This window comes from Emys orbicularis, chromosome 1 (assembly GCF_028017835.1).
Source record: "Emys orbicularis isolate rEmyOrb1 chromosome 1, rEmyOrb1.hap1, whole genome shotgun sequence".
NCBI lineage: Eukaryota > Metazoa > Chordata > Testudines > Emydidae > Emys > Emys orbicularis.
The window spans coordinates 331911071-331926257 of NC_088683.1; positions in this window are offsets into that span (position 1 = coordinate 331911071).

A 15187-nucleotide genomic window follows, 5' to 3' on the forward strand; every position below is an offset into this window, starting at 1 on the left:
TATTCTATGATTCTATGATTCTGTGATACACACTTGTGAGTTCAGAGTAAGTGAAGTGTTAAACCTTCCAAGTTACACTTTTCCTTTTCTTTAATGTAAGCGCCAGCTTACAAGGATTCGCAGGCCCTGAAGATGAATAAGGTTTGGATTAAAATAAGATCATTTTCCTATGGTTGGATCTTACTGTGATTCCATACTAAGGGTACGTCTTCACTACCCGCCGTATCGGCGGGTAGCAATCGATTTATCCGGGATCGATATATCGCGTCTCGTTAAGACGCGATATATCGATCCCCGAACGCGCTCACCGTCGACTCCGGAACTCCACCAGCGCGAGCAGCGGTAGCGCAGTCGACGGGGGAGCCGCGGCCGTCGATCCCGCGCTGTGTGGACCCCAGGTAATTCGATCTAAGATACTTCGACTTCAGCTACGCTATTCGCGTAGTTGAAGTTGTGTATCTTAGATCGATCTCCCCCCCCCCCCAGTGTAGACCAGCCCTAAGATTAGGCTAGCTGATTTGTCAGGGAGAGAAGTAGGATGAATGGCTGTATCACAAACGGTTATGTGACTTTCCCCATGTGCCTTTTCACAATTAACATAATTAGAACTCTAAATGCACTTGCAAACAGAAGCCTCAAAATATTCACAGCTATTAGAGACAGAAAGTGTGCATTATATATATAAAGCATTGACAAACAGTTTGCTAAATGAACCAAATTCATGTGACCCACCGCCAGTTTGAGAATACAGATTGAAGTCAAACCAACACCAAATGTTCAGATGTGTAAAGAATGGAACAAAAAATAATACTGACAATATGATAATGCCATTATATAAATAGACAGGACACCTGGAATATACCTAGTGTTTAGCTCTGGTCAACCCATCTCAAAAGAAATATGGCAGAAAAAGAAGGGTTATGAAAAGTATTAAGTAAAAAAATATTCAATTTCCTTCCCCAAAATAATGATTTTTTAAAAACTAGTAAATCACTAGGTGAATGTACAGAGTATATGCAGGTTGGTAAAACTTTAGTTCAACCAGCTTATAATATAAAAAAAGAATATGATGCCACTGTTACAATTTCCAATACTGCTCTGCTTGTACTTTTTTCACATAGTAGCATATTAGAAAAATGTTTTCACATATCCACAGCAAACATTTATGATGTGAATTTTCTGCAGAGGTGCCATGATAGCCTGGAGAGTGAGCTGCCAACGCTGGGAAGAACTGTTTGCTGTGGTAGTGCCAGGGCATGGCAGGAATGATTTGCATCACATTGTTTCAGCATGTAGTGAGTGATGCACAGTAATAAGACATGACACTGAATAAATTGATTAAATGAGATACAACAGAAAGTGTGGGACCACGTCCAACAGCGGAGACCTTTGAGTTTTAATTTAAATCCTTAATTTAATCTTAATTCAATGTGATGACAATAGTGCAACAGGCCTTAATCCATTGTCAGTCACTGAGCTACATTCTGGGACAGGCAGACCTCACAAGGTAAAGCACAACCATTTTAAAAGTGTTCCATGTATGACATGCTGTAGGTTCTTACATTAACTTTCTTTTATTATTATTTGTATTACAGGAGTCCTAACCAAGCCAGGGCCCCATTGTGGTAGGCACAGTAAAAACACATAGGAAGAGAGAGTCCCTGCTCTGAAAAGCATAGAATCTAAATACACAAGGGCACGGAGAAAGGAAGCATGATCGTCATCATTTTGCAGGTTCACAAAGATATAAAGTGATTTGTACAGGTCACACAAAGTATGGCAGAGCTGGGAATTAACTCAGACTTTCTAAACTACCAGTCGAATGCACTAAACTACAAGAGACTCCTTCAACTATACATCCCCTTCATTTTTCTTCTCAGCCATTCAAACACTCTCCAGACCCTGCCTACGCACTACAGTATACCACTGCATAATTCCATAGTTACTCCCTTTTAATGAACGTTATTTTAGAGATGAACCTGAATCCAAATACTTTGCAGTCCTGCTCACTGTTAGCACACAAATAACCCCACATGCTGGTGGGAACACTGAACAGCTGTGATGTGATGACTCCAGCAAGTGACTGGTAAAGGAGAATAACATCAGACAACACCAGCCAGTTGGCAGATCTAAGGCTGTCATAGTCTCAGAATTTCTCCCTCCCTTCATGACACTAATGTCAGAAACAGGCCATCGCCCACCCTATTTAAAATGGTGAATGGATAAGATTGCAGGCTGCAATTTTGTTGCAGAAACTACAACTTTCAACACACACCACAATTTCTTTGCAATACCACTCACTCCGTAATGTTGGAGGGGCAGCTGGGCCACATTTGAGTGAGTGACATTGTGGCCTGGCACATGTGGTTGGGGCAGAGGCTGAGGAGGAGGAAGATGGGCCTAAGGACTTGTATGGGTCAGGCCAACCTCCCCGGGGGGCTCACCATAGGCAGCAGGTAGCCCCCTCAAATCTGAGACACCCCACTGCCTGCATGAACAGTGCTGCTAAGCAAGCAAATCTCTGCCTCCAGCAACACCACCCAGGTTGGTGCCAGACCCCCAGTCTCAGGTTTCTAGGAGTCTTTCAGCTGGGCTGAACTCTAGGGCGCAGGAGCTTGCCTCCCTCCACTCCACCCTGGGGAATGGAGCGGTATCCATCCCTGTTAGAAGGTAAAGGACCTTGCTGCCAATTCAACATCTAGTCAGTTACAAAAAAGTTTAGGTCCTGCCCCATACCCTCAGCCACCCATACACACCTGCACACCCCACACCACCTTTTATGGTACTGTAACTGACCGCACCAAAACCACAGCTTGCATAAAAAGCAGCTGCTACTGCTGAACCAGAAAAAAAAAATCACAACTTTCTTACAGGTCTATCAGTGCATAGTAAAATACCTGCCTGATATGGGTATGCATGGGATAACCACAATATCTGCTCACAGTGGAGATGTACCCAGCAGTCTTTCAAAAGTCATTCAACCCATCTCTAATTTAATTAATTCTGGAGGAAAGAAGGCACCCTAAGATGGTTGCTGATATAGACCAATATCCAAGTGCAAAGGGTGAGATCCAAAGCTTGGTGAGGTTAGTGGGAAGAGCCAGACCATCTACTGCTACTTCACAAATACTGCCAGCAAAGGCGGGATCCAATGAGGCAGGCCAGCGGGACTATACTGGGTGCTATACTCTTCTATTCATTTTCAAGAGTATCATTTATACTCCACAGCCAAGGTAGTGTGCACCGCAGATGGCAGCTTGTGTGTTGGCTTGAAGTCTGGTGCATTTCCACACAACGCTAACCAGCACACCATGAGGCTGCACAACCTCCCAGCCAGTGTGGGAGCAGGTGTGATGATTTGGGACAATTTATGAACGCTGTGTGAGCTTATGAACTCTTTGTATCTTTACCAAGCTGCAAACTCCTTTTTGAGCATGGTGCCTTTTGCCTTCTCTGTGATCTCTTTGCCTCCATGTTGAACTGAAATTCCAAAGGCTGGTGGCAAAACAACAACAAACGAGGGTGGTTGACTTAAAATTCTCAACCATTGAAAAGTAAGAGCTCCAAACAATAGATTGGCTCCCAACCAGCTGAAGTGGTTTAACAGAGGAGAGGTTGCTTTGGTAATGAAGTCACCTGACAGAGGGTTGTGCTGGCAAGGGTATCACCTGACAAAGGAGGGTAAATGCTATAAAAAGGAAAGAGCTGATCTTTCTGGGGACTTTGTTATTTTTGTCTCTAGCTCAAAAGGAGAGAGAAGCAACCCAGCATGCAGCAACCTCGTGAGGCGGGGGGGGTCTTGCTGGCTTTTCTGAGCCCAGATGGCCCCAAGTTCTCTCAAGGGAGGGGTGACCTTGTGAGGGGCATTGCAGTTATGATGTTTATTGTTTTCTGTATGATCAGTGCTCTTTGATGCTTTATAGGAGTAAGTGAAAGAGCAAATGTGTTAGACCTATGCAAACTGTCTCTGTGTGTTACGTACATCACAGCTGCTACGAGCCCCCTGAGAGAGTTCAATTGTAAACCTGAAGCTTCACACCTTTGGGGTGGAGTTCTAGGAGAGGATGAGCTTAAGTTCAGGGGAGTCTGAAGGGCCTTCCTTGTCCCCAGAGGGGCTGGGCAGCGGGTTCCAGCTCTCAGGCAGGAGTGCTAGTCTGCAGGTCTGCACTCCAAATTGGGCCTAAGGATCCCAAGATTCGCCTGGACTTCACTCTGATGCCAGAGACTTCAAACACCTGGGGATCCAGGGACACAGGGATTTGTATTCCCCTCACAGCAGTCTTGCTGGGTTGGCAGAGGGAAGGAATAGGTGTCCAATGTTTTTCTCCTCAGCTATTGCATCTTTACGGCACGGGGCAGGGTCTGGCCCACAGCTAACAGTGCCACGTCAATATTTTGATCAACAAGATTTGGAAATGACTTTTTAAAATAGTGAGTGTGGTGTCATGCTGCTAACCATTTCTTGTTGGTCAATCTAAGGCATGTAGTGGAATCGGATTTGTGCTACAATGCATGTTGCAGACTAAGGATTAAAACTGAACACTACCCAACCAAGATTTGGATCAAAATGCAGAAATTAATTTAACCAAAATCTGGAAGCTCTTTGGATACAGTGGTTGGTTTGGTCCATTAGGATGTTAATGGCCAGCCACAAAGTTCATATCTGGATCCCAACTCTTCATAAGTTTTGAGGTGTTTGGGTTGGAGGCTTTGCCTTAGTCCTCACTCATCTCAGTTTGCATCTTGCATTGTGCTTGATGCAACTCAGTTGACTCTGATGGACTTGAACCTGCTTTTGCCCTGTCTGAATTTCATGCTTTGTGCTTACATCTTTTAAACATTTGCAGACTAATGCCATGTGGCCCCTAACCCTTCACTGTCACTTAGCAAAGCTAGTGTATTGTCTTTTAATCTTTTCTTGTTAGTCAAATCCTAAGGCACCCAAACAATTTTTGTTGCTCTTTTCTGAATTTCCTCCAAGATGTCCATATCTTTCTGTTAAAGCAGTATCTCTTTTCTGATAATTTCCCCTTAGATCTATTAGCTTGGATTTTTTTCAAGTTGTATCATTGTTTTTTTCTGCTCATATTTTCAGTATCTCTAGACCTTTTTGTATTATTCAGCTGTTCTCCATGTTTAGTAATTACCTGCAACTTTCATTAACATATTTTTTCCTCCCTCTTCTAGACCATTAATGGATACGTTCAATGAAACTGGACCTAATACAGATTCCTTCAAACCCACTGGAAGCTTCTCCACAATTTAATCCATTGCATTTTATGATAGTACTTTTGTTTATGCAGGGCCGCCCGGGGGAGGGGGGGGCAAGTGGGGCAATTTGCCCCGGGCCCCACAGTGGCCCCCGGCCCCACGAGAATGTCTGAGGCTCCCCCGGCCCTGCCTCCGCCTTCCCCCATCCCCCGGCGCCTCAGCGCGCCATGTCAGGAGCGGCCCTGGACAGCGCTGCAGCGGTGGGGCCTGAGCTCCTCCCACTGAGTCAGAGCCACGTGGTAAGGGGGCGGGGATGCGAGCTCTGGTCCCGCCAGAGCCACGCCGCTGCAGTGCTGTCCAGGGGCCAGGGCAGCTCCTGGACGCGGCGCGCTGAGGCTCCGAGAGAGGGGAGAGGCAGCGGTAACCCAGGAGCGGCCCTGGACAGCGCTACTGGGGGGGGCGGTCAGGGGACGGGGAATGGGGGGTTGGATCATGGGCGTTCCGGGGGTCTGTCAGGACTCGACGGGGGGGGATAGGGGTCGGGGCAGTCAGGGGACAGGGAGTGGGGTGGGTTGGTGGGGGGGGTCCCGGGGTGGTGGTTGGAGGGGTGGTGAGGGGACAAGGAGCAGGATGGGTCAGGGATTCTGAGGGGGGAAGTCGGGGGGCAGGAAGTGGGTGGGGGTCGGATAGGGGGCAGGGCCAGGCTGTTTGGGGAGGCACAGCCTTCCCTACCCTAAAGCTCATTCAGCAGTTTGAGGCTTGCAGACAGCTATTTAACACAATGAGCCAAGCTGTTATCTTTTCCCTTAGGGCTACCATCCCTTTCACTTCTCAAATCCCAAATTATAGACTACATTTAATTTCAGTGCCATAGGGAGATTCATGTCAGAGGAGGGTAGCTTCATTTAAAATTAGCCACTTTAGATTAACAGTGATAGAGCCAAGAGAGCCATGGGGGAGGGATCACATGAGAAAAGCAATATCATACACCACCTACCTCCTTCCCAACCATACCAAGGGAGACCCCCCACCTGCATTCCCCGAGGCTCTAGAGGGGTTAATTCAGTGGTTCTCAAACTTTTGTACTGGTGACCCCTTTCACATAGCAAACCTCTGAGTGCGACCGCCCCCCTTATAAATTAAAATTTTTTAAAATATATTTAACACTATTATAAATGCTGGATGCAAAGCGGGGTTTGAGGTGGAGGCTGACAGCTCGCGACCCCCAGTAATAACCTCGTGACCCCCTGAGGGGTCCCAACCCCCAATTTGAGAACCCCTGGGTTAATTTAATTTTATCACCCTGGGTCCATTCACATGCATGTGCTATTTTGAGCATTTCAGTTTTCACAACATAAGCTCATCCCAGATTCTGGAACAAGCTCAAATGCTCAGTTCGTGGAGTATGTACATAAGCTATACTAAAGACAAACCCACAGTAACCGTCCCCAGTTTGTGAGGGACCCCATGGAGCCAGTCTCTAGGAAATTCATGGAGATTAAGTCCATTAATGGCTATTAGCCAGGATGGGTAAGGAATGGTGTCCCTAGCCTCTGTCTGTCAGAGGGTGGAGATGGATGGCAGGAGAGAGATCACTTGATCATTACTTGTGAGGTTCACTCTCTCTGGGGCACCTGGCATTGGCCACTGTCGGTAGACAGGATACTGGGCTGGATGGACCTTTGGTCTGACCCAGTACGGCCGTTCTTATGTTCTTATGTTCTAACCTAAATGAACCCAAAGTTATGGAGACAGATATGAGTCAAGGAAGCCAGCAGAGTATCAGAAACCTGGAAAAATCTCTGACTGGACGGGCTCAGGCGTTTGGTCACAAGCTGAGGTGGTTCAAAAGTTCAAAAGTTTTGGATTTTTTTTAAGCAGAATTTTTGTATTGTTTCTTTAAACAATCAAACACAGCAAGCAGCAAATATTTGGCCACACACTTCTGAAACCCCAAACCATGTTCAGGTTTTGGCAGACTAATTTCAGCTTTTCAATTAAAAAAACCACAACAAATTCTGAAGGAAAGCAGACATTGTCCGTGATTTTTTCTGCTTTTTAAAAACCCCTAGTTTTCGATCCAAAAAAAGTTTTGATGGAAAATATTTGTCCAACCCTTTTAATGAGCTTTAGTGCCTTTTAGCACTAGCTGATGCTGAGAACCAGTGATACCTTGTAAAGGTGACTTGAAAAGAAGTTTTCTCAAAACTGGGTTTGTGCCGAGAAGTGGAAGGTTTTTAAATGTTTATTTTTTTCAGGGCCGCCCGGAGGGCGGGGGGGGCAAGTGTGGCAATTTGCCCCGGGCCCCGCAGGGGCCCCCACAAGAATATAGTATTCTATAGTATTGCAACTTTTTTTTTATGGAAGGGGCCCCCAAAATTGCTTTGCCCCAGGCCCCCTAAATCCTCTGGACAGCCCTGTGTTCATGATGCTTCAGCCGGTTTTCAATCCTCTTCATGTCCATGATGATTTGAATCAATTTTGAGCTCAAACAAATGATTTAGTAAAATCCAAATATACTGCATTATTTTCTCATCTACTGATTGTTTTGTTTTTTAAAAAAAAAAATCAAAATCAAGTTTGTCTGGCAAGATCTGTTCTTTGTAAACCCCTCCTAATAAATGTTCATAATTCTATTTTTGTCTTTAGGTTGAATTTGGCCTCAAGTGGGAGATTGATTAATTAGTATAATAGAAGAATACAATAATTTAGGAAGAATATCAGGAAAAACATCTTGACAGTTCTGTCCTTTTCTATTCAGGTTGTTATACTGAGCCCGTCATCTGAGCACAATAACATTGAGATCTGTTAGCTTCTGATCAAATCATGAGATCAAAAGGTCACCAACCTCATTGACTTTCATGTGAGGAGATAACTTTGCAAATAAGCAGCAGAGTACATGCAACAAGATGTATTCTATCATTGCAAAGATGGTTTAAAAGAAAAAAACTGCATGAGCAGGAACCACAGAAGGTGATGAAGCAAAAGGAAAGAGGAAACAGAGAAAAAACTAGAGACATACAAACTGAGTGCATCAAAGGTAGCTGCCACTGTAGCATTTTGGAATATGAGCAGACAGACATTGCATAATTTGGGTAAATTCAAGCTCGTTTGAAAGGTGATCACTTGAATACACTATATTATATCAACTCTACACATGTTATGCACACTTCAAAGAGCAAATATATGGTGTCAATTTTAGGATGCTTTCAGGTGTGACAGATCCATGTACAATTCCATGACTCTCAGAAAAGTTTATACGATTTTTTTTTACAACTGTGCATTAAAATTGCAACAATACTTTACATATGTGTTAGAGGTGGCCCAAATCAGAACCTTTTAACTGACCCTCCTATTTCCAAAAAGATCAGGTGGTCCTGATAAAATGAAACCCAGATTCAAATCACTCCAGAGGGTTTATTTTGATTTTGCAACGCTAGTTTGCAAAACGAAATCTTTGTCCCATTTCTAATTTCTATAATAGACATCAGTATGACTCAGCCCATAGCCCAAATACCTTATCCAGTTTACACCTTCTTTTAACACATAAATAGAGCCCTACCAAATTCACGGCCATGAAAAACACGTCACGGACTGTGAAATCTGGTCTCCCCCCCCGTGAAATCTGGTCTTTTGTGTGCTTTAACCTATTTCACAGGGGAAACCAGTGTTTCTCAAATTGGGGATCCTGACCCAAAAGGGAGCTGCAGGGGGGTTGCAAGGTTATTTTAGGGGGTCTTGCCTCCCATACTTCTGCTCTGCCTTCAGAGCTGGGCGGTCAGAAAGCAGCGGCTGTTGGCTGGGTGCCCAGCTCTGAAGGCAGCACTGCCAGCAGCAGCGCAGAAGTAAAGGTGGCAATACCGTGCCATGCCACCCTTACTTCTGCGCTGCTGCCTTCAGAGCTGGGTGGTTAGAGAGTGGTGGCTGCTGACCGAGGGCCCAGCTCTGAAGGCACCAACGTAGAAGTAAGGATGGCAATACCATACCCATGCCATCCTTACTTCTGCGCTGCTGCTAACAGCAGCTCTGTCTTCACAGCTGGGCTCCCAGCCACTCCCCAGCTGCCCAGCTCTTAAGGTAGCGCCACCGCCAGCAGCAGCGCAGTAGTAAGGGTAGCAGTACCGCAAACCTCCCCCCACCCCCCCGTACAATAACCTTGCGACACCCACACACACACACACAACTCCTTTTTGGGTCAGGACTCGTACACCACGAAATTTCAGATTTAAATAGCTGAAATCATGAAATTTACTATTTTTAAAATCCTATGACCGAGAAATGGACTATGAATTTGATAGGGCCATACATATAAGACTCAATATTCAAGGATGAATTGGAAGGTTGCAATACATAAGCAGATAAGATACCAATCAACACATGCAGCATAAGCTGTCATTCTCAGGTACCTTCACAAGCAACAAAAGTTTAATCAATGTCAGATATTTTCCTTTTCTTAGTTAGCTGTTCCACATGAATAGGATCTTTCAACTTCTCAATAAATATAACTAAGGAAAAGAACAGAACCTGGGGTGACCTGAAGCATCTGCTGTGTTCTAACCCACCGAGACACTATCTTTGCATGAAAGTCATCAGCCTAATTGAAGAAAAAAAATCTGGTTCTATTCACTGGACAAACTTTACATGTCTTTCACCTGCTGTCTGTGTTACTGAAGAAGCTTAATACACTACAACTTCCTTAGTGTGCCAATCTGTGTTTCCATGTCTAGGAAAGCACTTGCATCACACTATGAAACACTATAGTTGTTGGGTCTTGTACTGGAGAGAAAATGGGAAAATATCTAAACATTAACATCTGCAAAGCACCAGAAGAATAGAAGTGGAGTGACCTCACCTTGCTTCACCTGCAATTTGCTGATATAGAGGAATGTAATATAGTAAAGATACAGATTGCTAAACACTGCTGTGGTGCAGAGTTCACTCGGTATCTGGACTAGCATAATGCCATTTCCCTAGGGAAAATCGCCATTTGCATACTTCATACCTTCAGGACACAGGCACACCTTCAATGTAATGATTCAGAGGCAATTAGAGTCCAACAGAGAAATACCAATGCATTAGTTTTGCATAGGCAGCAATACAGGCTCAGTTTAAATGCAGTTTGAGCACCTGTACATTGCATGCAAAGTGCGAGCAGCACTGAACTCTCAGTTTGATTTGGATAAGTTCCCAGAAGTTCTTCTGGATCTGTGAACTATCTAGACAAGAGAATACAAAATTGAGATTCAGGTTTGCCAGCTAGATTTTTCAATACTTTCTGCTTTCAGTTGAGCCAGAAATAACATTTCCCACAAAACCATCATTATTTCAGCAGTTCCACTTCTGATTGCACACAAACACACAAAAATGAAAACCACTGGGGGAAAAATATATCCAAATACCTTCTAACCTGTAAAAAGGTCCAGTATGATTTTGGAGACAGAGGTTTGGATGCACTCTTATTTTATCTTAACAAGTTTAACCACCCCTTGCTTTATTCTGCAAAACTTCAGGTAATTTTGAAAGGAAATATTGTGCATAGACAGTTTATTTTTATTTTTCATTTTTTTGATGAAGATAAGAGATACTTGAATTCAAAAATACTATCCTCCCAGGAATTAGAGAGCAAAGAAGCCATAGTTTGAGGGGATGACTTGGTTTTCAGTTTTCTCCAATCCGAATAGCCTTTTTTTTCTTTTTAATAGTGATCTCCATTAAATAATTGCTACTCATGATAGACTCTGGTTTTGTTTCTCTCTCTCTACACTCCAGGGTTGTGTGCTCTCCTCAGCCCCATTGTCATTTCAGTTGGTAGGCTCTGCAGACATGGTATGTCATTAGAATCTTATTTTCAGTCAACAGCATGTGCATATGTCTTTTGAACAGTTGGATATCAATCGCGCAAGTTAGGCTTCTGTAGTTTATAAACATTTTATTCCCTCCCTCTATGTGGCATAAACTTTGGACTACAGAAATAACATGTGGAGAGATTTTTGTTTTGCATTTTGGTAGGGTACACAATAGAAAGGATGGTCCTGTGGTCAAGGCTGGGACTCTGGGTTCAATTCCCAGTTCCACTACAGACTGTCCTGTGTGACCTTAGACAAGTCATTTGGGCCTGGATCCACTGGAAGTTAGGAGCCTAAACAGGGCTGGCTTTAGGCCGATTCCCCCGAATCAGGCCCCGCGCCCTAAAGAAGAGTGGCTAACTTAGGCACCTTTTTAATTTTTACTCACCCGGCAGCGCTCCGGGTCTTCGGCAGCATTTCGGCGGCAGTCCTTCAGTGCCGCCGAAAACTCGGCGTGAGTGAAGGACCCACCGCCGAACTGCCGCTGAAGACCCAGAGCGCCGCCGGGGCCCCGTCGAAACTATTCGAATCGGGCCCCGCACTTCCTAAACCAGGCCCTGAGCCTAAATACATTTTAGGATCAGGGTCTCAGTTCTCCATCTATAAAGTTGGGGCAGTAGAACTTTGCTACCTCACATGGGTGGTTTTGGGAGGGGAAAAATACATTAAAGATTGTGAGGTGCTCAGATACCATAGTAGGGACCATGTAAGTGTCTTTGATAGATTAACAGTTGCTAATGTGCGATCAGTTTTATTTGACATATTTGTTGGGAGAAGGCTTGCTAAATGTATATATTAAAAGCAAAAAAGAGCCTGGGTTTGAGTGATCTGAAGCAGGCGGCATTCCCATACTAATTTTGTTTGAAGGAAGTTCACTTTGGGCCTTATCCAGTATACACTGAAGTCAATGTGAGCCCTTCCATGGACTAGAATGGCCATTGGATGAGGCCTTTCTGAACAGTCTTCTGATGTAAAAAAATAAAAATGAACAGCCTGGACAGCTCATTTCTCAATTAATTCCTCGTCCTTTTGTTATTTTCACACCACACAAAAGGTAAAGGTTTTTCCACAGACAAATAGTACTGTGTTAATTAACTCCTATTTGAACAGACGTAAATTGCTCTATAAATGCCAGGTATTCTTGTTATTATTCACTATGTAAAAGTCACTACATTTTCAAAGCAATAAGCAGGGTTTGGGGTTTTAGCCAGACAAGTATCACTGACTGTAATGGAAGTTGTGTTGCTAAACCCCACTGCAATGGTTTGAAAAATTACCTTAAAAATAGGGCCAGATTCTGCCACATTTACTCACATTAAATAGCACTTTACTCCATGAAGCCAGTGGGACTAATTGCAGAGTAAGGTACTCAGAAGTAAGTGCTGAGGAATATGGGCCAGAGCTAATTTAATATGTTTCATATTTTGTTCAGCCAGTTAGAAAGAACCCAAAGGATGGATTGCTACCGTGTTGATAAATGATGCTCAGTGTCTATGAGTTATCAAGATGGTACTGAAAGATTAGTCATAAGAAAGGCTGATTCTTGTGTAAGTGAAGCCGAAGAACGGTGTGCCACTTGCAGAGAAGCTGGAAATGGAAATATGATGCTTAAAGAGTGGGTGAAAGCAAGAAAAATTCTTTGCAAGCAAGATAAAGGTTAACTTACTATACTCTGTAAATTGCTGTCGGCTCAGTTTGAAAGGATCAAGGTTGAGTCCTCACTTCAAGAGACAACAATGCCACGGAGCTTGACTCCATTTTGTTAAAGGATTCCTCAACAATTCCCTCTCTCTAATCAAGCATCACCACAAACAGCAAGCTTTAACCTAGAGCCACTCCAGCTTGAATACAAATCTCTACAAGCAAACCCCAAATGCCACATGATCCTGCTTATCTAATTTTTCCTACAGAAGATTTTATTATAAAATTTTCTTAACAAAAGAAGCACATGAAATACTAAGCAGGCAAAAATATAGCACAAAGAGGTCTGCTCTCCCCCTTGACACCCATTTGTAGGATTGGGACAGTTAAACATGAACTTTGATAGATAACCATCCCGAGTATCCTATGCAGATTTTACCCTTGGAGCAGAAAAGCTTTGAAATCAATATAAGTCTTGCTGCTATACTACCCTGCTATTTTTGTTGCATATGATAAGCTGAGCAGTTTGCACATACACCTCTACCCCAACATAACACGACCCAATATAAAACGAATTAGGATATAACACGGTAAAGAAGTGCTCCGGGGGGGCGAGGCTGCGCACTCTGGCGGATCAAAGCAAGTTCAATATAACACGGTTTCACGCGGTAAGATTTTTTGGCTCCCGAGGACAGCGTTATATCGGGGTAGAGGTGTACTTAGATTGGGAGACCTCTAATGAAAAACATAGTAGCGGCAAGAAAAGTGTTTGTGATTCAATAAGTGGCACTTTTCCCTCTAAGTCAATACTGAACTGGAACAAGAGATGCTAGTGGCATCTCCACTAGCTGTTAACATTGTGCTAGTGGAGATGCCGTCGTTCACATGAAATATAAAACTGAGGTCCTGAGCAGTTGTCATTATTAAGGATACTCTCAGACTTTCTGAAAGATGTCCTGATCAGCTTCTGGCTTTGGTAATTATATTCTGCCTAAGTAAAAGTTTCCTTTTGCGGTATTTAACTGGTCATGTAGTATTGCTGTGTGTGTTTTTAAACAGCAATCTTGATAAACGCAACAGGTGGCTGCATTTCAGTGATGGGAAATGGTATTCCTGTGGACTCTATATATTTGAATCGGGCTTTGTCATTCTTCTGGATGAAAAGTGCTAAGCATGTAAATGTGCATCAACACCACCTGATTCATAAAGTCAGTAAGTAGATCTGTATTGGAATGAGTGTTCTTCTAAGGACTGAACACATAACTACAAGGAAACCACACTCATACACGTGTTAAAAGCTCTTCATGAATTTCTTTCTAGGGCAGGCATCTCTCTACAGTCACAGAAACAAACATGAAGAAAATAGCAAATGCCAATCAGAGATTCAGCACATCCTAATCAGCAACCCACTATCTGTACAACAGGAGCCACCAGGTCACACAGAACCAGATGTCACTGCTAGAGAAGTAAAAATTCATGCCTACATCTGACTCTCACAGTTAACAAGCCAGCTGCCAAACTGGATCCCAGCAGTTGGCTCGGATGCAGCATAACAAAAAAGCAGCAATGAAATGGGAGCACATCAATTCTCAAATCAAGAATCTCCATAATCGGCTATCAATTGTGTAATATCATTGATAATACTTCAATTGCCAATGTGCTTGGGAACTCCTGAAGCTGTGTCCAGAGAATCTTAATCTGTATATTTTATCTTGATACAATATTGAACAGTTGTAATATACAGGAGAAGATAGACAAGCCATTTAAACTCTGCCTAATGAGGATAAGCAGATTAGTTGGATCCATATCTAAGAACATGAGAACGGCCATACTGGGTCAGACCAAAGGTCCATCTAGCCCAGTATCCTGTCTTCCAACAGTGGCCAATGCCAGGTGCCCCAGAGGGAATGAACAGAACAGGTAATCATCGAGTGATCCATCCCCTGTTGCCCATTCCCAGCTTTTGGCAAACAGAGGCTAGGGATACCATCCCTGCCCATCCTGGCTAATAGCCATTGATGGACCTATCTAGCAAAAGTGAGATTGTATCCAATAGATCTATGAATTTTTAGTGGCTTGGAGAAATGTGTATTTGGAAAGCCCAGTAAAGCAGTGCTCAGTGTCCCAGGAACTCGTTATATTTTTGTATTATAGGTAAAGCTCCATTTTATGAAATCTTGAGGGATACCCAAAACTTTCATGAAATCAGGGGCCATCAGAAGGCTGGGGGAATAGAAAGACACTTCACAATAAACAATTTTGGAAACTCTGGGTTAGTAAAAAATCAGGATTAATCTCTAGTAACAAGTGTTGTTATTTTTTACTGCAGTAGAACCAAAAATGTGTAAGGTGCCAATCAAACCCATAGGAAGAGACATGTCCTGCCCTGAATACTTTACAATCATCTTCTTTTCATAGAACTTTTGAATTATTAGACAGTTATAATGTCGGAATCTAGAACTGGTACAGGAGGCAGCTGCTCTCCTGAT